This window comes from Thunnus albacares, chromosome 5, assembly GCF_914725855.1.
Source record: "Thunnus albacares chromosome 5, fThuAlb1.1, whole genome shotgun sequence".
NCBI lineage: Eukaryota > Metazoa > Chordata > Actinopteri > Scombriformes > Scombridae > Thunnus > Thunnus albacares.
The window spans coordinates 14368021-14376714 of NC_058110.1; the positions used below are offsets into that span (position 1 = coordinate 14368021).

The 8694-nt window shown below is 38.7% G+C and overlaps 1 protein-coding gene across 6 annotated transcripts in view; it reads right to left on the reverse strand.

Annotated features, from left to right (window-relative positions):
• The window catches only part of LOC122982554 (forkhead box protein J3-like), a 66131-nt gene extending 62305 nt beyond the window's left edge, over positions 1 to 3826 (reverse strand). For 3 of the 6 annotated variants that reach the window (XM_044351925.1, XM_044351924.1, XM_044351923.1), the window contains exon 1: positions 3508 to 3820. The gene's annotated coding sequence lies outside the window, so the exon portion shown is untranslated. Of the gene's footprint in view, positions 1 to 3507 lie in introns of all 6 variants that reach the window. The other 3 variants (XM_044351922.1, XM_044351920.1, XM_044351921.1) reach the window with 3 other exon arrangements.
• Between the last annotated feature and the right edge of the window lie 4868 nt (positions 3827 to 8694).

The window sequence follows — 8694 nt, forward strand, 5'->3', positions numbered from 1 at the left end:
TGCCACTAAATCCTACACACTGGTCCTTTGAACAAGTGACTATTGATATGACCCTTAGGTAATTAAAATGATCTAATGACCTGGTAATGTTGTAGGGGCCTAATAATTATAGAGGGAGATTAGAGCTGAGGCAAACGGGACGTCCTCCTCATCTTCTTTAATAGCTGCTGACATGTTATCTTCAAGCAAGGCACTTTCCCCACAGCTGCTCTAACGTGTTCAGTAACAAGAGTAGAAAACAGCATCTCCCAGGCATCAATCTGTACAAATTAGAGTGTGAGTGTTGGTGTTTTGCTAAAAGCATATTCTTACTTAGTACATTTTTCCCTAAGCAGTGGTGGAAGAAGTACCCAGATCCTTTACTTAAGTAAAAGCACCAATACAGCAATGTAAAAATACTCCATTACAAATAAAAGTCCTGCATGAAAAATCCTACTTAAGTACAAGAACATAAGTATTAGCAGCAAAATGTAGTCAAAGTATTAAAGTACTCGTTTCATCCATCTAATTGATATATTATTACATATGACATCATTAGATTATTAATACTGAAGCATCAGTGTGTCAGCAGCATGCTACTGTTGTAGCTGCTAGTCATTTGAATATTTATTGAAATTAAACCATGTTAGAAGTTTAGAAGGAAAAATCAATATTCGGTGGAGCTGTTAACAACTCAGAGACATCTGAAATGTGACCTGACTACACACTGCTTTCTGTAAGACGTCAAAAGCCAAAAAGGTTGGAAACCACTGGTTTCATCTTTAACGATGTGTTGTATTTTGAAAGCTTGTTATATTATCCATTGTGTCAAATCTTCATCTGAAAAGTAACTAAAGCTGCCAAATAAATGTAGTCGAGTAGAGAGTACAATATTTCCCTCTGAAATGTAGTGGAGTGGAAGTATACAGTAGCATCAAATGGAAATACTCAAGTAAAGTACAAGTACCTGTGCAGTACTTGAGTAAATGTACTTAGTTACTTTCCACCACTGTCCTTAAGTAAGCAGAGCCGTCCAAGGTTAAACACAGATTCTGTATAATGGCAGCAGTATGAAAAGATGAGCCTATAGTCAACTGTATGCATATACTATATGCATGCATGTATATACAGCCGATGGGATCAACGCTGTGGTTAAGACAGACAAAACACTTTCTGCACAGCACGTCAAAGAGATTGGTTTTTAGTTATGAGCTGTAAAAAAGACGTCTGGATGACAAACATTAATCATGCTGCGTTTTACAGTAAAATGATCTCAACATTACACTGTACAGACACATAGATGCTGGGATCGTGTCTCAGTTCCACATGTGCTTAAACACATATCTAAGATAAAATATTCAACTCGCTAAGCCCACACAGACCACAACACCTGAAAACATCTGCCAAGACAGAGGGAGTTATCCACCCAGAAGACTTACCACTGCTGACTCACAATTTGAGATTCTGTCATAAATGTGTATATACAAAAACAACTATATGTTCATTTTTTAAAATGAACATATGAACAAATTTTTGTTGTAATTTGTGAACATTTCAGTGTTTTAACTCCATCATGTTTTAATTGGGTGGCAAATCATTCTTGGCATTAACAGACAAGACAGACCGGCTGCCCAACATTACTTTTGAAGTCACACAAAAAGAATATATTACAAGTTATAATGAATATGCAGGGAGACAACATAAAATCCTGACAGCCATTACTGATTCATATAGTAGCATACGGGGTTCATCTTTTATCAAAGAAAGTCAAACGCATGTAGTGTATCCACAAATAGCCCTTAATTCAACTTTCAAAAAGTCATTACTACCCTCGTTTCTTAGCGTTGCATTTGCTGACATTGACGATAATTACAACGACCTTTCCGATGATAAAACACAAATCAGTAAAACATTATGAGGGTTCCTTCTCTTCACGTTTCATGCGATTCTGCATAACGTTTTAATGAGGCATTTAGGGGTCTATGAGTGATCTACTGAGAAAGTCTACAATGGCAATCAGCAGTGAGTGTGGCAGCTGTTCAGCAATTAAAAAGCCAAATTACCCTCAATCAACACCATTTACAAGCGCAAGTAAATCTCAGAGCAAATAATGATGAGAGAAATCTGTTCAGACAGCTCTCATCTTGATAGGAATTAGAGGCGCATCCAAATCAGGAGCAGGGTACTCTCTCAAACGCTTTCTCAGTCTGTCACACACAAACACACACACACACACACACACACCTCTCCTTGTTTTGTGTGTGTTTTTTTGGAGAGATGAAACTATATAGTATTGCTCTTTACATAGCAGCATGATGAAAGATAATGACTCCTTTACAGTATAAGATAGTCACCGTTCATGGTGAGGTTATGGTCTCTTCATGGAAAGAGGCAACACTGATCCATCGAGGCGGCCTATGGAAGAGAAATCTATAGCGGCTGAGCATAAATGGACCATCAACAGCAGATAAAAGTGACCTGCATGCACTGTTGCAAAGAGATGCACTCAAGAACAGACAAGTTACGGTATATTCTGTCTACGTCAGCTAAACTGTCAAAAACATTTCACATAATTTACTTAAAAAAAAAAAAAAAAAGACTATCTACATCTAGGGAGCAGCTGTTAATATTAATTTAGTAAGTTAATTTTCAACTAAATATTAATATCAGTTTGTATGGTGCAACTCTGACTTTGTGTTTTACATCCTAATACTGTACATGTCCTGTTATAAATCTAAACTAGATGCACAGAGCCTCTGAAAATCCTTTTAAATAGTGTGAAGACTGATAACCTGCATGCCATGATATCATGCATACAAGCATAACTGTACGCATACCATACATGCATATAGTCCATACATAGGAATCCTGTCAAAATCTATACAAATATCATGTCATTAATATCTATGCTGTGTTGTTAATGACACCTTGGCATGTATTCATACACCTATGTAATACAAAGTTCTGAATCCCCTAAAGCACATTATTTCAAGTGACCTGACTTATTCTCCCTCAGTGTAAGAGTTAAAATCCTTTAAACTTTTTTAAATAAATCACCGTTTTAAAACATGCACAGTCTTCCATATTGATACTAATCAACGTTGCTCCCAGCATGAACACATCACTGTGGTTTGACTCAGTCCTCCTGGAGCTGGTTTGCTGCTCGGTCAGGCTCTAAGCTTCCACTGTTATCACTTCAAAAGTCTTTTCAGCTGTGCCAGGAACTGTCTGCTTGTTCCAATTCAATTCACCACTTGGATAATTGTTTTTATTAAACAGAGCTTTCTTCACATCCTGCCAGCCCCACTGTTTGAATGCTGTAAGACTAGTATTGCAAACTTATAGAAGTTGATGTGACGGAGATTTTGGGATAAAGACAAATGCTACAGTGTCTGTGTCTGCATGCATATTGTGACAGCCAGCGAACTTGTCATTTAGTAAAAACCACTGCACTTCTTTTCCACTAATTATTTCTCACAAATCCTCACATGACTGACATTAAACAATTCTTCTGCACAGAGTACTCACCGTCGTAGGTGAATATGAACCGGCTCAGTTTTTTTTTTTTTTTTTTTTTTTTGTACACTGCTTCAGAAGCTCCAGACGCCTCTTCTTGCACTTGAAAATTTTTCCCTCGAAGACAAAAAAGCTCCAGCGGTGTGTTGACGCTGTCACTTCGGCTGCATGCACGGTGCTCTGCGGGCGTCACGCTGACCGCTGCTGTGGTCACTCGACTGTCATGACGGGCGGACACGACCCGCTAATCGCGTTTGCGCTCAACAACACGAACAGCCCGGCTCTCTGTGCTCCGCTCGGCTGCTAAATCACCGGAACTACTTCCAGCGCCAGCCGGAGCACGTTGAAGATAAATTCATGCACCACAATAGGAAAAAAATGAAATCACGTCCATTTAACTAGTCCCCAATTTCAATATTAATGAGATTCTACTAGGATATCATAAGACATATTATAATTATGAATGGCTTAAGTGTCAGCATGCTGATGTAATAGCCTAATAATAAAAAATAATAATAGTTATTATTATCATCATTGCTATTACAGTGAGTTTTGTGACACAGTTATAATATCTGGGGGTATGATGGAGCCTAATCGTTATTCATATTGTTATTATAAGAATTTATTATAACAATAACAATTTTACTAAGAGGGAAAACTGTAGAAAACACTGTTGGTGTGGTATCCAAACAGTAAAAACAGTTACTGTAGGCAATGAAACATGTGTTCATTAATAATGTTTACACATATTTAGTTTTAGTTGAGGTATTCCTCAGTTAGGCTGCATGCCTGTAATTTGTTGATGAGCTGTTGGGAGAGCACTGATGTGAAGGCACAGCGCACCCACCTGGACAAGACATCAGTCAGAGCACCTTGCTGGAGCTGAAGATGATTTACAGCCAGACTGCACTGATTTCTTTGGCATTTTAACTCAGTAGCTCACAGTTTCAAGGTATATTTCAATATGTAATCTTACATTAGACTATGTTGATGTCTGTTGAGTCACTGCTGCTTTTAAGCATTTAGATTGAATACAGTTTTCCTTTTTCTAAAAACCCTATGGGGCAAATAATGCAAAAACAAGAGCAGTTGTGTTTTGCTAATCATGAAACCACAACACACAGACAACTATTCCCTAGGATACAAACACACACCCAATGTAATATTATGTAAAATTCATTATATGTTTTGCATGTAAATACTGGATATAAATACACTTTTTTTTTTCTCCCGCAGTGATGCATATCCAGTTCCCTCAAAGATCTTGACTGGGAGGATACCAACCACAAGACACAATTATGTACATGTACATGCACAACTCATTTCTGAGAATTAAAAGTACAGCCAACAAAGGCGTCTTTTATAAGGAGAAAGAAGCTTCTGCTGCAGAGTCTCTGTGAACAACAGCTTTATCTGTTACAGTATGTTAGTTCCTTTAAGAACAGCACTTACATCTGCGTTAGGCTATAAATTGTTAACTTGGCGAGTTAACTGGAAGTAGCTCAGTAGATACATGCATGTATGAGAGACGAGAGACGTGACAGTGGCACAAGCCAGGTTTAAATGTATGCAGACATTTTGTTTGGCAAGTGTACAAGTCCCCTTTCACACTTCTTGGCTCCGTAGATGTTTGCTGTGGAGTTATTAAACAGTTAACTCTATAATCCCACCATAAAGCTTGTAATTTGCTTGTAATTTGCATGCATCTCTAGATACAGAATGAAAAGATGAGTGAAACACTTCAAATGTGGAAGCGTGGCTGTTTGAAATGCCTCTTTATGTCTCATATAAGGCACTTTGAATTATATGTTGTTGGAAGGTGCTATGCAAAGAAAAGAAGTGGAAATTTCACCTGACTGCAAAAAAAGCAGCAGTGTTTTAGCCACATGCTTGTTATATTTTTTGAAAATGTAACTGGGTTTACATTAACGCCCTCCCTCCACTCAAAAATGCATTTTGCTTTTTGCTATTTAACTTGGATGTTTGACCTTCACTGTACTGAGTGATGTATATGCAGGAGGCTCTTTTCAAATACCTCTGTTGAAAGGAGCAGATCTGTGCTCACCTTGGATCTAAGTTTAAGACGTGGAAGAATGAATAGATTTTATGACAACTGGCTTTGATGCCAATCGAGGTCAAAAATGCATCTTACAAAAGAGTGATGAGGAAGTATGAAGCCTCCAGTGCACATACTGTACAGTAACACTGGACTCTTACTGGGAAACATCTCACACCCAGCAGTTCATCTTTTGAAATGAAAAGGTATTTGCACATTCATAGATGAAGTTTTCAATGAGGGAAAAGGAGTAGATGACATTTTATGATTTTTTTTTACTTGATAATTGAAGTTCTTTGTGTGTGAAAACCATATCAGATTCAAATTATTATACCATTTAAAAATATTCCAATATTTTGAAATGTCTTAAAACATGTCTGGAGGGGGATCTTTAAGCTCTCTGCAAACAGCATTGATCAACTGTCAGAACAACTAGTGAATTTCTGTTCAGTGTTTTGATAATGCATATCAACAGATCAAGAGATGAAGAGATTTCATTGTCATTTGCACAAGTACAGAAGAGTGCAGGTATATTGGAATTCTTGTGCATGAGTCAAGCTTTTAAAAACAGGCAAAGAAAGCCAAAATAAATAATAGATACACCATATATATATATATATATATATATATATATATATATATATATATATATATATATATATATATAATACACACTATGAATTATTGCACAAAAACAAACCAATGGACCAATGGACTGGGGGAAAAACTCTGTATGACAGAGACCCGAGAGAGAGAGAGACAGATGTAATGAAAGCATTCTTTAACACGACTACATGAAGTCAGACTTGGAACAAATTGTCTGAGCTTGGTCACATGGATCCATTTCCACTTTTATCAGTGTTAGGTTTAGTAACAACTCAGTGCTGCACTCGTCTGGATGGTGGGGGAGCTTGCAATGGATAATTAATTTTCAAAGCAGCAGTGTACTGGAATGTGCACTACTGTTGTAGACTGTTTCTTCATATACAACCACTTCTGCATAAATAACCGTCTTTGGCTGAAACATTGCTGGGCTGAATGACTCTGCACAACAACACATGTTAAACATTTTAAAATTATAAACACTTCCATTAAATATTTTTTATATCTAGTTTTTCTGACAAGTGTCATGAATTTCTTTTTAAAACTCAGGGGGGAAATGATATTAAAAAATAAAAAGAAGAAAACAAATTAGATTAAAACTTGTGCAATTTTTTTTCTGTTTTCTTATTCTAATAACCCAAAAGTTGTAATTTGTAAATCCACCACCAGAGGACTCTCTAGGCTAAGACAATATTTTTTATTATCGAAACCTTTTTTTTCATGTATCTGTGAGTTTTAAATTACCTAATCACATTTATTTGAGCACTTCAAACTGTGAATAATCATGTGAAAACAGTGCTGGTCTTCCAAGTCATTAAATAACTGTTCATGTTTCATACTTGGAAAACTATCCTGGTGAGCAGACTTGACCTTACAGCCAACAACAATGCAACATTTGTTCATCTCATGATGACAAACTGTGAAAGTTATTAAGAGTTTTTATTATCAGTTATTAGCGTATTTTGTGCTGGTTTTCCAAACATTGGCCAGCTTGTATTAAGCAAATTAAGCTCTCTTTATTATGTTACTCCTACTTAGTTTTTACACCCAATCACAAAAACTTTATTACTCTAACACTCCAGTGGGAACCATGTCTGTCAAGTATATTTTACTGTGATGATGACTTCAGCTCATTTTTGAAGGTTTAGGTTTATGTTGTGAACATGACAAATAAGATGGGAGGTTGGTCTTGCAGCAGAAAATGTCTGTCTGTGGTTGACCGACGTTTATCAAGAGGAATGTGTCTGCTCCGGCGCCTTCCCCTGCTTTGTGATGATTGGCCAGTGCCATACGACCAGCTTTGCCCGGTTTGATCCAGTTGGCTTTCCGTAGCCCCGTACAAGACAAAAACACAGCCACCGGTCAACTTGGTGTGCGACATATCAAAGCGAACATGGCAGTTTTCCATTTTAATTCTCAGGTCTGATGCGATCTAGCTTTTGTATAACGTTAAGATGCCCACAGGCAGAGGACAAGAGAAGTGTGCCTCTCATCATTTCGCTCCATCACCACATGGAAGTGTTTTCCCTCCACTCAGCCGACACACAGTAGCCACTGTCTCACTGCCTATTTGAACATTACTTGACTTATTTGTAGAATAAACTCCTCTCAGTTTATAAAGATGATGTAGAACAGAAGGAAGGTGGGTTGTGTCTTTGGTTTGAGACGACCTTGTTTCATTTCCTGCCACTTCGGCATGGAGACAGCGCTGTCGGTGTTCGCCAAACCATCCTCCCACCGTCTGGTCTGAACCGGTTCGGAAAGTGCGCAGTCTCGTGCGCACTGCAGACTCCACGCACTGATTCACGCGGCACGCCGCGCGCACTCACCAGGCTCGGCCCGCTATGCCGTTTAGACCTCCGTCATTGGTCGGCAGGGCCGCGACCCGCCCACACTTTCCGCGTTTTGGTTGGACAATGTGAAAGTTTACGAGTTCTGATTGGTTAATGTCCCTCCAAACCCTTTATTTTGGGGCCGGTTGTATGCCGAGTTATGCCTGCCCGTGTTATGCAGAGCTATGCCTGCCCGTCGAAATCTGCATGCCCCTGGCGGGAGCGCGCACACGACTGAAGTGAGGGCTCCCAGCCATTGCAATGATTTATAAGTCAAAGTACTGCTTTAAAACAATATAATGGTGATAAATCATCTGCAGCCTACAGTTTATGAACAAAATAAAATTTCCATGATAATACTACTCTGAATTTCTCAAGATTTCCTCGTAATTCATGATTCAAGATTTCTTTATTGTCATTTCTTAGTATCCCACATACATTGAAATAAATTTGTTTCTCCCAGACCAAAAACAGAGCACCCAGGGTCAGTTCCACTATGTGGTGCAGTGTCCAGTGAGGGGTGGGGGTGGGGTAGGGGCTGTTCAAGGGAGAGTAAAGGGGTGGGTGTGCTTATGGGGGGATCCATAGTGTTGATGAACCTGACAGCCTGGGGGGAAGAAACTGTTGAGCGGCCTCGTAGTCAGTTCGGATGATTCTGCACGTCTTCCCAGACGGCGGGGAACAGACTATGGGAGGGGACAGAAAAGA